General features: G+C 38.3%; 1 protein-coding gene across 2 annotated transcripts in view; it reads right to left on the reverse strand.

The window, feature by feature from the left end:
* Positions 1–20041, reverse strand: part of LOC133564630 (protein yippee-like 2) — a 42745-nt gene that overhangs the window by 20403 nt on the left and 2301 nt on the right. Inside the window, exon 1 of one of the 2 annotated variants that reach the window (XM_061919075.1) lies at positions 4421–4672. The exons of the other annotated variant lie outside the window; for it this stretch is intronic. The gene's annotated coding sequence lies outside the window, so the exon portion shown is untranslated. Of the gene's footprint in view, positions 1–4420; positions 4673–20041 lie in introns of those variants that run through there. 2 annotated transcript variants of the gene reach the window in all.

The following is a 20041-nucleotide window of genomic DNA, read 5'->3' on the forward strand; positions in this document are numbered from 1 at the left end:
GATGGCAGAGTTTCTCACCCTATCTGTAAGGGAGAACCCCGCCACCCGGCGGAGGAAACTCATTTCGACCGCTTGTAACCGTGATCTTGTCCTTTCAGTCATAACCCAAAGCTCATGACCATAGGTGAGGATGGGAATGTAGATCGACCGGAAATTGAGAGCTTTGCCTTCCGGCTAAGCTCCTTCTTCACCACAACGGATCGATGCAGCGTCCGCATTACTGAAGACGCCGCATCGATCCGCCTGTCGACCTCACGATCCATTATTCCCTCACTTGTGAACAAGACTCGAGGTACTTGAACTCCTCCACTTGGGGCAAGATCTCCTCCCTAACCCGAAGATGGCACTCTAGCCTTTTCCGGGCAAGAACCATGGACTCGGACTTGGAGGTGCTGATTGTCATCCCAGTCGCTTCACACTCGGCTGCGAACCGATCCAGTGAGAGCTGAAGATCTTGGCCAGATGAGGCTATCAGGACCACATCATCTGCAAAAAGCAGAGACCTAATCCTGCAGCCGCCAAACCAGATACCCTCAATGCCCTGACTGCGCCTAGAAATTCTGTCCAAAACAGAATGAAACAAAGGGCAGCCTTGGCGGAGTCCAACCCTCACTGGAAAAGGGGCCGACTTACTACCGGCGATGCGGCAAACAAATAATTAATGTTTGTAATTATTGGTCCCCTGCTTTTTATCATTTACATTCTTCCCCTTGGCAATATTTTCCGTAAATTTAAAATACATTTTCACCAAACCAACATTTCAACCAAACCAACTACATCTCTTACTCCTTCTCCCCTTACAGACTGCCTCAGTGAACTCAAGCAGTGGTTCTCATCCAATTTCCTTCAACTCAATAGTAATAAAACCGAAATCTTACTTGTCGGTACAAAAAACATTCTCGCCAAAACCAACAGATTGTCCCTTACTCTCTGCAATTTCTCTGTCCCACCCTCCTCCCAAGTCAAGAGCTTGGGTGTCATCCTCGACAGCACACTCTCCTTCCATGCCCACGTAAACAACATTACCCGGTCTGCTTACTTTCATCTATGAAACATTAATCGACTTCGCCCATCCCTAACCCCACATACTGCTGCCATACTAGTCCTAACCTGGTCACCTCTCGCCTGGACTACTGCAACTCTCTCCTGTTTGGTCTCCCTCACAAGTCACTTCACAAACTTCAGTTTTTCCAGAACTCTGCAGCCCGGATAATCACCAGAACCCCTTTAATCCATGCAGCAACTCCACTGGCTACCCATCAAACATCGTATCCACTTTAAAATAATTCTCCTCACTTTCAAAGCCATCCATAACCTCTCTCCGTCATATCTCTCTGACCTGCTCCATGTCGCCACGCTCTCACGTTCCCTAAGATCTTCTTCATCCATTCATCTCACTGTCTCCTTATTTAAACCGTCCACCATGGGTGCCCGAGCTTTCAGCCGCTCTGCCCCACATCTTTGGAACTCTCTACCACCAGACCTCAGTAACTTAGACTCAATATCCCTCTTCAAATCAAGACTCAAAACACACCTATTCCTGACTGCTTATTCATTGTCATCATCTTATCTTCTCTATCTTTGTTGTTGTTTTTGTTGCTGTTGTCGTTTTTATCCAATTTGATTTTATTGTTTTGATTTTGTACAGTGTCCTTGAGTGCCCAGAAAGGCGCCTTATGAGTAAAATGTATTATTATTATTATTAATAATATTTTAAAAACTGTGTTATAAAAGTATTTTTGTGTGATTGAAATCATTTTTACCATTTGCATTTTTCAAAATTTGCAATTTTCGCATTTCCTTATTTTGTCGAGTGTGTCAGGCTTGCCACTGACAGTTTGTTTCTGTTTTAGTTTTTCCTCTGTGGGTGTTTATTATTTCCTGTCTTTAGTTCCTTTCACGCGCTCTTATTTTGTCTGTTTTCTGTTTTTTTCCCTGTGCGCTGATTGGCACCTAACCACACCTGGTGTCAATCAGCCTGTTCCTATTTTACCTGCTTTGTTCCTCCAGTCAGTGCTGGATTATTGTATTGTCATGTCGCTTGTGTATTGTCGCTCCTGTCGTGTCGGGTCTTTGCAGTGTAGCGGTAAGCTATATTTCGGTTGCAATTTTTAGCTTACTGCCTTTTGTTCTCTGCTTCCAAGTTTGTTTTTATATTACATGTACGACTTCTGTTTCCTGCTCGTGTCTTGCTATCTTCCATGCTAAGTTAATTTTTGTTTTCTAGCTCCAGTGCTAGCTCCCTTAGTTTGTTATCCGCCCACGTGCGTGCTTTTTGTTTGTACCCTGTTTGTTTTTTGTCTTACTATTTTAATTCAATCCTGTTTACTTACAAAATGCCTGCATCCTTCTCTGAATCTTGGGGTTCGTTAACAACTAACTCTGACAGAGTGCAGGAAGTAAATATGGATATTTGTGTGTAATGTGCCATGTTCTGAATGCACTGAATGAATTATCATAGAAACCAGACGAGGCAGTGTTTAGTATTCCATTTCTCATTCAATGAGTAAGCAAGTATTTCCTGTTTGCTTTAAGCGCGCTGCTGGCTAAGGGAGTGGCTAATTCTGTTTGTCAGCATTGTCTCCAATATAACATGTCTTGAAACAATTTTACGCCATGACTTTATGGCCTTTTTTTAATATCTCGATATTTTTAGGCCATATCGCGATACACTATATACATCTCGATATTTTGCCTTAGCTTTGAATGAACACTTGATGCATATAATCACAGCAGTATGATGATTCTATGTTTCTACATAAAAACATTCTTGTTCATACTGCATTAATACATGCTCATTTTAAACTTTCATGCAGCGAAGGGAATCACAACTAAGTCAATTGACCAAAACTGTATTTGTTAAACAGTTATTAAGCAGCGGCACAAACATTTATGTCATTTCCACAACAGAAAGTCCAAGATTGTCAGAGACATTTTAAAACAAGTTATAAGTGCATTTTTGTGAATGATGCCACTAAGATGACTTATCAAAACAACACTAAATTAAAGTGCACTTTTTGTACAGAAAGCCACTACAATAGTTTAAACAAATAAAGTGCACTTTTGTGCATGATGTCACACAAAATATTTCAGTAAGTGTCAAATAAAAATGAGCTGCATAATAGGAAATCAAATAGTGTATGTCCTTTGCTATGTGGTAGGTTCCTGCGGACATTATCTCATCTTGTTGTTGACTGTTTTTTTTCATATGGTGTTGATCTGGAAATGTTTGCCTCGGCATTTTGATGGTGATGTTGACATGCGGAGTAAGCACTCTTCAAATCTCAAATGATGCTACATATTAGCTGTAATGCTACTTTTTGTAGCAATGCTTGTGCCCCACACTTGACAAATTAAAGTTATCTATTCGACATATTCGCTCTTGAAGCCGAACCACCGCCAGACAATGGACCCCCTGCTGTTTTTCTTGGGAATTAATTATTCCTTCATTTGTTACCGGATTCGCACCTACTTTCTCTCGTATTACCACTCGCACGGCTTCGCTAGCATCACAGCTAATGTTACCCATGCTGCTACCTCTCTGCTCTGCGAAAGCGTATACGTATTTGACGTATGACGTGACAGTATGTGACGTATGTAAGAAGGAGCGCTTGTTGTCTGTGAGGAGACACAAGGAGTGGGAAGAGCCTGTAGTGTAATGCCAGCAGCCAAAAGCAACTGCGTGAGAACGTATACTCGAATATCACGATATAGTCATTTTCTATATCGCACGAGACAAACCCGTGATATATCGTGTATATTGATATATCGCCCAGCCCTACTTTATACAATGTAATGCATATAATTTAAGCAAGTATTCTTGCTAATAGGACTATAAATACAGAAAAATCCTACCTAGGGGTGATGTAGTACCCTCAGTCGCCATACAGACTGAGTCAGTATAAATTTGGATGACGTACGTGAGATAGCAGGCGCTTATTGTACCATCGTTTTTCACATAGGAAGCCAGTATCTTTTGTTTAAAAAACATTGTTTACACAAACAAAAACAATTCATGAATATTAATGTTTTTTCTGAATGAATGAATTGATTAATGTGGACTTAAACAAGTTGAAAAACGTATTCAGGTGTTACCACTTAGTGGTCGGAATATGTACTGTACTGTACTAATAAAAGTCTCAATCAATCTATCAATCAAATGAATGTGACCACAAAGATGGAAGATTATACATAAAAGCTAAAAAACATCTCCAAATTGAACTTTGCAAAGAAACACTTGTTAGTCTTCTGCAAAACTCTCGGTCAGAGCGAATGCAGGTTTACAATTTGACATATGTACAATCACCCATGTAAACGCAGACAACAGCAATTCAAATGGTTTTCAATGAAGAATGACACATGTACTGTGTTTCTTTACTCAGTAACATTGCCAACAGCATGTCTTAAAAATTATGCATACCCTAGTCCAGGTTTTAAGATGAAAACATTGAGGAAATCCTGAAGGCTCAACCCACTTTCAGACCATCATCTCCCACCAGAGTGGTGGAGCCAGATGGGATCACACAGGACTACTGAAACAGCTGCATTGGGGCGTTTGTCCTCAGTTGCAGGCCCTCTTTGTCTTTACCCAACCGGACGCAGGCGGGCTGGAAGTCTACAGTCCGAGGCTGTTGAGTTAATCTCCTTAACCTAACTCTACTGTGAGCCTCGTGCTGCACTCGCTCCATGATACCAAACAGACAGAGCCCTTCAAATACGTGCGTTGCTGCGCATGGTTGACTTAGAAGATTAGTGAGCCGGCCTGGACTATTTCAGTGGTAGGTTCTTGCCACGTGTCAAAAACTACATTGAAATTTTTGTGTACCGTTACACCCCTACGGTTAATATTATAGAATGTGCTCAAAATGTTACGATCTGTTACTCGGATCTTCACATGTTGTTGTTTATTTTTCCATCTGTGTTTTCATTCGCCGTTCTGACCCGTTTATTTTCCGTTTAGTCCATCACCATGGTTACCTTTTAGTTTCATCTGCTACTCCCGATCCACGCACACCTGTTGTAATAATCACCTTCACTATATAAGCCTTCCTCATTTCTTTGTTCACTCTCGGATCCTATTTGCCCTCGGGCATCAGTGATGTCTTGAAATTTCATGCTCTCTATCGCTAGCTCTCACGCTACGTTTATTTTATTCCTAGCTTTCACGCTAGTTGTTTGTATTCTCTTTTGTGCCTACGTGCCAGTTTTAGTTTCCTAGTGGTTTATCTTAGCTTTTACGCTAGCGTCTTTTGTTTGCCTTTTTCCTTAGCTCCTGTGTTTTTGTTCCTAACCATTTATTACTTTAATAAATCCATTTATATCTTACCTTGTTGTGTTCATTGCTTCGACGCATCCCTGGAAGAACCAATCCGGCATCACACACACTGAAATATTTTTACCAATATATTAATTTAATCAACAAAAATAAATACACCGACTCTTATAAAACCCAATTTGTTAAATATTGGTTTGTACTGTAGCACTTTAAAATGTATTTTAATAAAAACTGGGTATGAAATAAAATCTATTGTTATCATCTATTATTTCTGGCTGACGTTGTGGCGTCCTACTCTGTTCGATGGTCCTCAAACGCACTGTAAAAACACCTCAGTCTCGTATTCCTCTGAGTGTAGAACAATCACTCTGTTGTAAGAGAGCAGTTCTTGCAAGTTCAATGTGCACAATTAAATATCCTAGTTGCTCAGATAGCAAGGCATTTATATAATTTTCGATTGGGGCATGTTGTTTTTAACAAAAAAAAAACATTAATATCGCTTGTTTTAATGTTAGCATTTAAGCTTACTAGCTGGCACCAGTCAGTCCGTGAGTTTTTAATGTGCAGTTATCAATCACGGTTTTCCATCACTTTAATTTAAAACAGTATTACTAACCGTTGGGGGTTTTACCTCGGTAATCAATTGTTCACACCATTGTTCTTTCTCCCTATAATGTTTTTCTGATCTTGAATGGGATTGTGCTGAAAATTTTAAGTTCCCCTCGGGGATTAATAAAGTATTTCTGATTCTGATTATTGTTACATCCATAACAGCAATGTACTGTAAGTGTAGTGAGGCTGAAATGTGGATGTAAATGAAGTAGGATATTTCAATCAAACTCCACTAATGAAAGTCACAACATGCAGCAATATTTGCCTTCTTGTCTCCTTCCTGTCAGTCGTAAGGTAGCCATCTGAAAAAGCTATGAAATAGCTCGTATTGGAACAAGAGCTGTCATTCCAAGGAAGACAAGAAGGATATTTTTACTGGTCTGCTTTATGATTGACAGTAATGATAAAGCTTCCATTAATGATAGTAGTGTATGTAATAGTAGTAACTCGATTTTGGGATACGAGCTCTCTTGGCCTTATTGTTAGGTTTGAGTTGAGAGCAGAAAATCGGGTTACCAGCCTGCTCACCACTAGTTAGTAGGGGTGTAACGGTACGTGTATTTGTATTGAGCCATTTCGGTACGGGGGTTTCGGTTCGGTTTGGAGGTGTACCGAACGAGTTTCCACACGGACATATTAGGTAGCGAACCGCACGTTGTGTAAACAATGCAGAGCGAGGCAGGCTAGCAGCGACCGGGCTAGGACAACATGCAAAAGCTAGAGCTGGAAGACCCTCCTGCCTCGTTAAGATCTCCCGTTTGGGAACACTTTGGGTATGCGATACAACAATGGAGGACGGAGGTTTGCCGACATTGTTCAGCAGCAGTAGGGTACGCTTCTGCCGACACGTCAAACATGCTCACTCCTTTGAAGCGTCACCACCACATTCAAGCAGCCTCTCCTCGGCGAGTGAGGCAGGGCTGAAGCAATAACAATTTTTTTTATAGTAGCAGATTTAAGACCATCCATCCATCCATTTTTTCCACCGCTTGGTCCGTTCGGGGTCGCGGAGGGTTGCTGTATTGCATTAAAAAATAGATTTTGACCCACTTCTATGGTGGAAGAACAATAAGCCCATATATCCTCTTACTGTCAAGTTAGCCAGGCTGGGGGGTGGGTGTTGATGAACGTGGACCCCGACTTAAACAAGTTGAAAAACTTATTGGGGTGTTTGCATTTAGTGATCAATTGTATGGAATATGTACTGTATTGTGCAATCTACTAATAAAAGTCTCAATCAATCAATCAATCAAAAAAAGCACTTTATATGTAGAAAGTTTTTGTTAAGAAACCATTCTGAGCCTTATCTTACTTAGTTTTTATTTTATATGTGTTGACCACATTAATTTTGACAATGGACCCTGTGTGTATATGTATGTTATGCCATTGTTTACAAAGTTGGTAAATAAATAACCAAAAAAATGTATATTTTGTTGTTTTCTTACTGTACCGAAAATTAAGTGAACCGTGACCTCTATACCGAGGTACGTACCGAACAGAAATTTTTGTGCACCGTTACACCCCTACTAGTTGGTGTAGTAAATGTCACAGTGAACCCTCTAAGCGCGAATCAATACATCTTGTGTCTCACTCCGTATATTAAAAAGTCTAAATTTAGTTTTTCCAGTATGCAAAAGTTGTTTTCTCCTATTAGAAAGCATGTTAGATTATTATTATATTGTAGTAAATGTTGTTTTCCAGGCCCTGAAAGGAATAATGGAATTTCAATTCATTTCAATTGGGATCATTGATTTAAAATATGATTTGGGTTACATTGCAAATTATTTGCCACTTGCTAAAATGTAAAATTGTATTTCTAGAAATGTCCCGAGTTCAAAGAGCTGTTTAGTCATTTTTAGCCATTGGCTTTACATCATCATCTTAATTTTAGCATGGATGATTATATGTTGTTTAATCTAGTTTAAAAATGTTAAAATTGAGAAAATAACTATTCAAATAAGATATTTTGGTTTTCTCCACAAAACACAAAATCTTGTTTAAAGATTCTGCAATTTCCCGAGGAAGCTTAACTTAAGTATGGCAAGATGAATAATGCTTGTTTTCAGAATGAAATACTTTTTTATCTTAAAAGTCCTGATAAGTACTATGTGTAGAAATCTTAATTCAGGATGTTTTATCAAGTAAAATTAAATAGCTGCATGGACAAATCATTTCTGTAGTTTTTAGTTTTTTTTTCCCTAAAATCTAGTCTTTTTATCTTATATTTTGTCAGCTCTTTTTTGGAGTGTACAAGGTCAAGTCAATATTTAAATACCATTAATTTCCATAGAAAAAAAACCGAACCCAATGGTAATCATTACATTTGTTAATATGAATATACAAAAGTGGGGTTCAGAATGCATTTTTTCCATTTTTCACTTAATTTCTCAGTGAATAATGCATGAATAAACGTGTGAATAAATTAGGCATGTCTCGATCAACATTTTTGGCCTTGGATCCGATCCGATTTGAAATCCCAATCCGATACTTTGACAATAGATTGTAGAACTAAAATCATTTGGGTGTTGCCTTCAAAGCCCTCGTGTGTCCAAAGACTTACTCCCTGACAAAAACCCTCCCTAAAAATGTTTAAATGTTTAGTAGATTGTCAGCTCTTTTTTGGAGTGTACAAGGTCAAGTCAATATTTAAATACCATTAATTTCCATAGAAAAAAAACTGAACCCAATGGTAACCATTACATTTGTTAATTTGAATATACAAAAGTGGGGTTCAGAATGCGTTTTTTCCAGTTTTTACTTAATTTCTCAGTGAATAATGCACGAATAAACGTGTGAATAAATTAGGCATGTCTCGATCAACATTTTTGGCCTTGGATCCGATCCGATTTGAAGTCCCAATCCGATACATTGACAATAGGTCATAGAACTGAAATCATTTGGGTGTTGCCTTCAAAGCCCTCTTGTGTCCATCCAGAGACTTACTCCCTGACAAAAACCCTCCCTAAAAATGTTTAAATGAAAAATATTGATCTAATCATTTTGGCAATGTTTATATACAGATTGGCATTAGTGAATTATATTCACGGTGGAAGAGGGGTTAGTGCGTCTGCCTCACAATACGAAGTTCCTGCAGTCCAGGGTTCAAATCCAGGCTCGGGATCTTTCTGTGTGGAGTTTGCATGTTCTCCCCGTGAATGCGTGGGTTCCCTCCGGGTACTCCGGCTTCCTCTCACTTCCAAAGACATGCACCTGGGGATAGGTTGATTGGCAACACTAAATTGGCCCTAGTGTGTGAATGTGAGTGTGAATGTTGTCTGTCTATCTGTGTTGGCCCTGCGATGAGGTGGCGACTTGTCCAGGGTGTACCCCGCCTTCCGCCCGATTGTAGCTGAGATAGGCGCCAGCGCCCCCCGCAACCCCAAAAGGGAATAAGCGGTAGAAAATGGATGGATGGAATTATATTCACATAGCGCTTTTCTCTAGTGACTCAAAGCGCTTTACATAGGGAAACCATACCATACCATACCATACTAGTTATCGACAGAATCGATCACTGCTACTTTATGCTCATGTGGTTTCGGAGGGTCTAAGGAAGAATATTGCTGAAGAGACGGACACCTGGGCAAGCTTAACCAGTGTCCTGACAACAATGTGACCTGACTTCTAAAAATACATGCTTACCAAAATGGTTATGTAATATATTCCCCTCTCAATGTCCCATCTGTGACTGACAGTTGAACAGTCATTAGTGGTATTCACCTTATGCCAAAAACAGTTTCCCGGAGACCTTAGATGCATCGAAAAACATCTGTGTCCTACAGGTGGCAATAATGTCTCTCGTCAAACTTTTTTTCACAACGAAAAAGCTACTCCATACAGAATTTGAGTTGCATGGAAACTTATTGGAGCCAAACCCTTTTGAAGAATGTCTGATCTCCCATAAAGACTTCAGGAGATGCATCAATTTGATATCGGATGATTTCCGTGAAAAAGCGCCAATAAACCTTAAAAAGGCACTGTCTTTGCGTGCCTGCCCAAGCACATAATATCTACGGATTTTCACACACACTAGTGAATGCAAGGCATACTTGGTCAACAGCCATTCAGGTCACACTGAGGGTGGCCGTTTAACAACTTTTTTTCTTTCTTTCTTAGTTTATTTCGAACATAACATACCTACAACATTACACATCAGGCAATTCCATATCATTTCACAATACATCATGTCCGAAAATGAGTAGGAAGAAGCAAAGCTTATTTAATCCTACCCCTTTCCAACGTCAGTGTTCACAAATATATACAGTACATTCATTCACTGCCCTTCTTTACAGCAAAATAGCAAAATGACACCCAGGACTTTAACACTGTTACAAATATGCGCCACACTGTGAACCCACACCAAACAAGAATGACAAACACATTTCGGGAAACACACAACATAGACACAACAAATCAAATACCCAGAACCCCTTGCAGCATTAACTCTTCCAGGATGCTACAATATACACACCCGCCACAATCCCCTACTCCCACCTCATCCCCGCCCACCTCAATTTGGGACATGCTTTCAAGGAGAGCATGTCCCAAATTTAAAAAACATCCATCCATCCATCCATTTTTCTACCGCTTATTCCCTTAGGGGTAGCGGGGGGCGCTGGTGCCTATCTCAGCTACAATCGGGCGGAAGGCGGGGTACACCCTGGACAAGTCGAATAAAAAACCCCAAAAAAGAACATGTTTTCAGTTATTTCACCTTTTTTTGTTTTTTGTACATAACGCCACGTGTTCATTCAAAGTTTTGATGCCTTCAGTGACAATCTACAATGTAAATAGTAATGAAAATTAAGAAGGTGTGTCCAAACTTTTAGCCTGTACTGGATATTAGAAGACATTTGCAGAAACGTGAAGGAATTGGGGGGCCTGAGATTGACAGGTGATCTGTCTAGGGCAGGGGTCACCAACGCGGTGCCCGCGGGCACCAGGTAGCCCGTAAGGACCAGATGAGTCGCCCGCTGGCCTGTTCTAAAAATAGCTCAAATTGTAGCACTTACCAGTGAGCTGCCTCTCTTTTTTAAATTGTATTTATTTACTAGCAAGCTGGTCTCGCTTTGCTTGACATTTTTAATTCTGAGAGAGACAAAACTCAAATAGAATTTGAAAATCCAAGACAATATTTTAAAGACTTGGTCTTCACTTGTTTAAATAAATTCATTTATTTTTTTACTTTGCTTCTTATCACTTTCAGAAAGACAATTTTAGAGAAAAAAATACAACCTTAAAAATGATTTTAGGATTTTTAAACACATATACCTTTTTACCTTTTAAATTCCTTCCTCTTCTTTTCTGACAATTTAAATCAAAGTTCAAGTATTTTTTTTTTATTGTAAAGAATAATAAATACATTTTAATTTAATTCCTTATTTTAGCGTCTGTTTTTTCAGCGAAGAATATTTGTGAAATATTTCTTCAAATTTATGATTAAAATTCCCAAAAATTATTCTGGTAAATCTAAAAAATCTGTAGAATCAAATTAAAATGTTATTTCAAAGTCTTTAGAATTTCTTTTAAAATTTTTGTTCTGGAAAATCTAGAAGAAATAACGATTTGTCTTTGTTAGAAATATAGCTTGGTCCAATTTGTTATATATTATAACAAAGTGCAGATTGGATTTTAACCTATTTAAAACATGTCATCAACATCCATCCATCCATTTCCTACCGCTTATTCCCTTTTGGGGTCGTGGGGGTGCTGGCACCTATCTCAGCTTCAATCGGGCGGAAGGCGGGGTACACCCTGGACAAGTCGCAGGGCCAACACAGATAGACAGACAACATTCACACTCACATTCACACACTAGGGCCAATTTTAGTGTTGCCAATCAACCTATCCCCAGGTGCATGTCTTTGGAAGTGGGAGGAAGCCAGAACATGCAAACTCCACACAGAAAGCTCCCGAGCCTGGAATTGGACCCAGGACTGCAGGACCTTTGTATTGTGAGGCCGACGCATTAACCCCTCTGCCACCATGAAGCCCATGTCATCAAAATTCTATAATTAATCTTAATCTGGAAAAAATACTATTGATGTTCCATAAATACATTTTTTAAATGTTTTCAAAAAGATTCGAATTAGCTAGTTTTTCTCTTCTTTTTTTCGGTTGAATTTTGAATTTTAAAGAGTCGAAATTAAAGATGAAATATGTTTCAAAATGTAATTTTCATTTTTTTCGTGTTTTCTCCTCTTTTAAACCGTTCAATTAAGCGTTATATTTCATAATTTATTCTCTACAAAAAACTTTCCGTAAAAGTAAAAAAAAGGTACGACGGAATGACAGACAGAAATACCCATTTTTTTTTTATATATAAATTCATTTATTAAAGGTAAATTGAGCAAATTGGCTATTTCTGGCAATGCATTTAAGTGTGTATCAAACTGGTAGCCCTTCGCATTAATCAGTACCCAAGAAGCAGCTCTTGGTCTAGGGCAGGGGTAGGGAACTTAGAGCCAGATGTGGCTCTTTTGATGACTACATATGGCTCTCAGATAAATCTTAGCTGACATTGCTTAACGTGATAATTATGAATAATTTTGCTGGTAATCACAGTGCTAAAATAACGTGCAAAATACAAAAAATTCTCATGCATTTAAATCCATCCATCCGTTTTCTACCGCACCTGTTCAAGAAGTAGCATTAATGGTAAGAAGTATTTTATGTCACAATGGGTGGTGGGGGGGTTGCAGCTTGCTGCGAGTTCGTTCTCCCAGTAAGGCAGACGGACTACTCGGGACATTGCATTTAGGTAAAAACATGATTTAATTTTAACTAAAAAAATATACAAACAAAAATCGCTCACAGCGGAGGCGCAACTTGGGCTAAGGAACAAAGCTAACACATAAACAGACTAAGAACATAAATCAAACAAAACTTACTTGGCATGGCATGAAGCACCAAACTATGGCAAGGCATGAAACAAGTCAGCACAGGGCGACTGACTGGCAAAGACGAGCTTAAATACTGCCTCTGATTAGTGCTCGGGAAGCAGGTGAGTGGGCATTTTGTCCACCAGAGACAGGTGGACAAAATGAGTAACCAAGGAAAAAAAACAGGAACTTAAAGAGTCCAAAGGACAAGCAGCACATGGCCAAACAAAAACATGATCAACAGACATGACAACTTATTTATTATTGGTTAGCTTCAGAATAACAATGTTATTAAAAAGAACAAGAGACTTATTATACTCTAAAAATGTTGGTCTTACTTAAAAATGCACGCATTTAGTTGTATTCAGTGTTAAAAAATATGATATGGCTCTCACGGAAATACGTTTTGAAATATTTGGCTTTCAGGGCTCTCTCAGCCAAAAAGGTTCCCGACCCCTGGTATAGAGTATAGCGCGCCTCTCGGCCGTAGGCTCCAGTTCAAGAATGATTAAGTTAGGACACTTTCCCAGCCTCAGCGGCAAATGAAATTGTAGAGAAGCTTTTAAAAAGGTACGATGCTGCTTGACATGACACGGAAGACGAGATTAGATGATTGATGAGCAGCAGGAGACGTAATCAAAGGTGGCACGGCTAACAAACACAAGCACACTGTGTGCGTTATCAGTGTTTATCTATTTTATCACTTTCTCTTTTGCTCTGCCTGCCTGTGACGTCTCCTCATCTGTGCCTAAAGGCCTCGCCGCGCAATTCTATGCATTTTTTTTTGTTTTTTTCCCCCCGCTGCCACTGTCTATTCATCAGTCCTGTCGCACGTCGTTTGAGGTCACCGAGCCGCCCGTTCTGGTCATTTCGGAGTGTCATCACAAAGGGCTACGTGCCACGAGCCTCACCAGCCGAAAAAGCCCCTTGTATACCCCCCAACAAAAAAACCTTTGTTATGTAACCCACTGATGCTGCCGCCGTTGTCGCTGCCGTTTGTGGACGGCGATCGAGGGCAGCGCGAGAGAGGCGAGTCAGACGGGGACGGCAAGATAGGGGGGACGTGGCGGTGTGCATCTAATCCTACTTTCATCTTCTTCCACAATCAGCCAGCGTTCAGCGCCATGACATCACTTATCAAATCTCACTGATAACGCAAGGCTGCTGAATCCTACACGTGTGCGTCATGTTTTGTCTTCATTTTATGCAAAATAATGCATTTTTTTCTCACAGGGAAGAAACAAATGAGCGTTATGCTTTCCAGAATTCGCACGTTATAGTATATTGCAGGGGTCGGGAACCTTTTTGGTTGTGAGAGCCAAGAAGCCAAATATTTTAAAATGTATTTCCGTAAGAGCCATTAATAATAATATATTTTTTTACACTAAACACAACTAATCACAAAACCAACATTTCTAGGGTATAATAAGTCTGTTATTCTCTGTACTAACATTGTTATTCTGAAGCTAACTATGTAGGGGGCGTGACCTGCGGGCCTGCAGCGAAGCGGGGTGTGCCAGGACCGGCCTCGAAATCAGCGACAGGTGCGTAGTCGGCCCATTTGGGCCTTGTTATCTAATCACCTGTCGCTATGTTAAAGCAGCAGCCATGAGGAGGGACGGGTTTGGGGCTGGAGCCAGAGTGCGAGCGAGAACGAAAGAGAAAAAGACAATTGCTGGAAAGCAACAGTGAGCCTTATTGAAAAATAAAACAATATTGTAACCCTGAAACAGGCTCTCATGTCGGTGCTTGGTGGTCTGAAGAACCCCCAGGAGGGCAAGCCCCACACTAATCAATAATAAATAAATAACTTTTTACCATTAACGCAACTTCTTGAACAGGTGCTGTAGCAAACGGATGGATGGATTAAAATGCAGGAGGATGTTTTATATTTTTAACGTTACTTTTAACACTTGAATTACAAGCGGAATTATTCATTACTTAGCGTGTTAAGCAGTGTCAGCTCGGATTTATCTGGGAGCTAGATGCAGTCATCAAAAGAGCCACATCTGGCTCTAGAGCCATAGGTTCCCTACCCCTGGTATATTGTAATCATCATTCCGCCTGTTTTTGTCTGCCTTCTTTTTCCACATTTTTTCATCCGATTCAAACTATTCCACTCCCATGACTTTTTACATTGTAGATTGTCACTGAAAACTATGGATGAACACATGTGGAGTTATGTACATAACAATAAAAGGTGAAATAACTGAAAACATGTTCTATATTCTAATTTCTTCAAAATAGCCACCCTTTGCTCCGATCACTGCTTTGCACACTCTTGTCATTCTCTCGATGAGCTTGAAGAGGTAGTCACCTGAAATGATGTTTACTTCACAGGTGAAGAAGAATGTTAACGTTAGCACATGTGCATGCTGTCTTTGCGCGCACATATATTTTGGTAATCGATTTGGGACGGCGTGGCGCAGTGGAAGAGTGGCCGTGCGCAACCCGAAAGTCCCTGGTTCAATCCCTACCTAGTACCAACCTCGTCACGTCCGTTGTGTCCTGAGCAAGACACTTCACCCTTGCTCCTGATGGATGCTGGTTAGCGCCTTGCATGGCAGCTCCCTCCATCAGTGTGTGAATGTGTGTGTGAATGGGTAAATGTGGAAGTAGTGTCAAAGCGCTTTGAGTACCTTGAAGGTAGAAAGGCGCTTTACAAGTACAACCCATTTATCATTTATAATTATGTTAGCTGTTGACATATTAACGTTAACGCATAATCTCAGACATTTTTCATCATATTCAAACCATTCCACTTTCAAAAAAAGTTTGTCTCGTTCATGACACCTGCGCCACACACATTTTGTTTTCTCCAAAAAAATCCCACTTTTCCAGGAATTACACGTTTCCAAGGAAGTGTTTACCCTTGTCAAAATATTTTTCAAACTCTTATACATTTCTTAGCATATAAGCATGTTTAGACCTCAGAAACATATATTTTGGTAGTTATGCTATATGTTAGCATTCCAGAGTTAGCATGGAAAAATGGTACCATCAGCATGTTAGCTCCTTTGACTAATTCTGTGTATATATGGTGCGGGATCTGAACCGAGGATGTCTTTGTGGCTTGTGCAGCCCTTTGATACACTTGTGATTTAGGGCTATATAAATAAACATTGATTGATTGATTGATAAAATATATATATTTTTTTTGTGTGCAAATTTTTGCATGTTCAATTGCTGATAAACCAGGAGCTTGTTGTCCACACCAACACGGATATTTTGAAAAGTACCAGGAGAGTGGAAAAACAAGTTGCCTCTATATTCAAGGTTTTATCACATATATATATATATATATATATATATATATATATATATATATATATATATATATATATATATATATATATATATATATATATATATATATATATATATATATATATATATATATACATACATACACACTAGTATATATATATATACATACATATATGCATACCTATATATACAGTATATATAAATATATATATATACACATACATATATACATACATACATATAAACATATAAGTATATACATACATACACACACACACATATATACATGTATATATATATATATACATACATATATATACACATATATATACACACTAGTATATATTTATATATATACATACGTACATATATGCATACATATATATACAATATGTATATAAATATATATATACAAATACATATATACATACACACATACATACACATATACATATAAGTATATACATACATACACACACACACACACACATATATATATACATATTTATATATACATACATATATATATACACACCAGTATATATATACATACATACATATATGCATACATATATATATACAAATACATATATACATACACACATACATACACATATACACATATAAGTATATACATACACACACACACACACACACACACACACACACACACACACACACACATTTATATACATATATATATTTATATTTATATATATATACATATATATTTATATGTATATATATGTATATATTAGATCGATTAGATCAAAACTTTTTTATCACAAAATCTTTTTTTGTCGTTTTTGTTATTGTTAATAAACCCTAGAAATAAGTGCAAACAGTAGTTTTTACATGTGTTAAGTTATTTTGTACCATTGACTTTATAATACATTTTATCTGTAATAAAATGAAATAAGGACATAATACAATAACTTTGATTGACATTGTCTTTTGGTTTGATTATAAGTGTGATCAAAAATTGAATCACTCAATGATCTTGAAGATTTGAAGTATTGGCATTGGTATGACCAATACTGCTCCTGGAAATACTTGGTATTGGATCGATACCAAAATTTGTTGTGTCGCCCAAACTAATGTCAAGTATTGAAACAACAGAATAATAAGTGCGGATTACATTTTAACAGAAGTGTAGATAGAACATGTTACAACATGAAATGACTCAGATACCAGCAGTAATTCAGCAAGCACATGAATAATAGCTTTGAGAAAGATAATGATGCAATATGTTACCTCATACGTCAGCAGATATTTTAGAGCCTGTGTAACCCGTTTTTGAAAGGTTCTAATATTATTTAAGCAAAATAATATATTGTGATATGGCCCATCCCTATGTTTAATATATCCTACACCAGGGGTCCTTAATCTTTTTGACCTTCGGGCCCACCTTTTCCTACTACAGAGGGGTCTCAGAGCCCAGTCAAATATTAACACTGATTGAGTCATCTTACTCATTATTTCAATTGTATTCAATAATTACATCTAACCTACTTAAAGTTTAACAGGAGAAACCCTATTGAATGATATTTGAGCATGTGTTAAATACAAAAAGATTATCATCAAGGCTTAGGCCAGGCTGATTACAAAAATAAATACAAATATACTGAAAAAGAAGGGACTCATAGAAACTGATTTAAAATTAGATGTTTACATACAAGTAAGCATTGCAATATAAATACATTTTAACTAAATTAATAACACATAAGATAAATGTTTTTTTAAACTAAATGTCAATTAAATTAAAGTGCAAATTAAAATACATTTTCACCACTATAGTCATACTTCTTGCGCTTAAAGAATTTCTTTATGACTTAAGCTCCAGACTTCTTTTGCTTGTTTGGTTTTGTTATTACTGCCACAAGTGGAGTAAAAGTGTGTTACAACTGAGTACCACTGAAGCCCATACAGACCACAGCTGAGAAACGGATATTTTTGGTGGCCCTCTAGAGCAGGGTTTCCTAACCTTTTTGACCCCGAGGCCCAACTTTTTCCAATACATAGGGGCCCACACTTAAAATAGATATATATAAACCTTAAGCTTAGGTCAGGCTGATTAGAAAGATATGTATTTTCAAAATGTGTCTGTTCTCCCTTTTCTGTCTATACAACGTGTTTGCCTGTAAGTACTCAGTGATTGTGCGCTGTTGAACATGCTCCTATGCTCGTAAAACCAACAGGACATGCCAATGACGACGATGGCGGGGGGATATATTACTGAATATGATTCGCTAGTATCGCGGTGCTATACCAATACCGGTATACCGTACAACACCAACGTACACTTATGTTCTGCTAAAATAAATAAACAAAATTATTAATTAGAATGTTAATGAACTAAACTGCCAATCAAATTAGTACAAATACAAATACAGCTTGACCGCTTTAGTCATATTTTTTGTGCTTAAAAAAACTTTTTGAGACTTCTCTTGGGGCGGCGTGGCTCACATCCCAGACGCATGTAAAGAGCTTTGCGTCAGTAGAGAAAAAGCGCTATCTAAATATAGTTCACTTCACTTGCTCTGTTTGTTTGCCACTGTCATTACTGCCACAAGTGGTAGAAAAGTGTATTACAACCGAGTACCGCTGCGGCCCATTCTGTTCTTTTTTTATTTATTTTTTTTTTTTTTGTCTTGTCCAGCTTCTCAGGCAAATCATATAGTTGATGTAGATGCCCATATCGGCTGTTCAGATTTACTTTACAAAAGAGAAGTGTAGGCTACTTCTCTTGTTTCCTTATTTGTATTTGACTTTATTGAATGTATTTTATATTATCATTTGGTGCAGCCGGGCCGGAGCAGGAGGCGATAGAAAGAGAAAAAAAAGGAAGACAGAGGGGGAAATTGTAGGGACAAGAGGGGTATTAGACAGAGAGACAAAAACAACAACAGCAAACAACAATAACAACAACAATAGAACAACATCAGCACATACGATATGTACAAATATGTTGGTAAAAGTGATAGCAAAGAAGCAGTTAGCGAAATAAATAACAATACAGAAATGACAATGAGCATTACTATTCTACAAATGAAGCATTACAAATACCAATAGAAATAGCGCTATAGATAATGAACAATACCAATAATTGACCTTTATTATCAACAATACAGTTGTTCAAATGCAACAATACATTTACGTAATGATAACTACAGATAAAAAGTGAAAACCAAAAAATGCAAGGGAAGAAAGAGAAGAAACCTATATTATTAACATTGTAGATTGTTATTGTAACATAAGGTTACGCTTTGTCAGTGTGCCATGTGTTACCCAGTCTCCCCGCCGCGGCCCAGTCCGACCAGAATAGAATAACGTTTGATTATTCAAGCAAGAAAACGACACCGTTATAAGGTCTGATCGCAATTTCAACGCATTGAAACGTCACAAGATCAAAATAAAGATATGTGTACTTAGAGGAAACATAATTATTGCAAACTCGCGACGTTAAAGGCCTACTGAAACCCACTACTACCGACCACGCAGTCTGATAGTTTATATATCAATGATGAAATATTAACATTGCAACACATGCCAATACGGACTTTTTAGTTTACTAAATTAGAATTTTAAATTTCCAGCTAAGTTTCCTGTTGAAAATGTCGCGGAATACTGACGCGTGTTTGTGAAGTTATTGGTTGGTAATTGCACATTTCATCGTGCAATTACACAGTATTTTGGACATCTGTGTTGCTGAATCTTTTGCAATTTGTTCAATTAAAAATGGAGACTAAAAAGAAGAATGCTGTTGGTGGAAAGCGGTGGATTGCAGCTGCCTTTAGCAACCGAAACACAGCCAGTGTTTCTTTGTTTGTTGTGAAGCTTTAACACAGAAGGGTCAAGCGAACATGTTTCTCTACCACATGTCAACCTGCAAGTTTTTGGATGGGAAAATTGTGATATAAAGTCGGCTCTTACCGGAGACTTGGAGTGGATTACGCGACCTCATCCTGCAGCTCAAAAAGGCAGCTGTGATCTTGGCTCCTCGGCT

The sequence above is a fragment of the Nerophis ophidion genome, linkage group LG13 (assembly GCF_033978795.1).
Source record: "Nerophis ophidion isolate RoL-2023_Sa linkage group LG13, RoL_Noph_v1.0, whole genome shotgun sequence".
In the NCBI taxonomy this organism is placed as follows: Eukaryota; Metazoa; Chordata; class Actinopteri; order Syngnathiformes; family Syngnathidae; genus Nerophis; species Nerophis ophidion.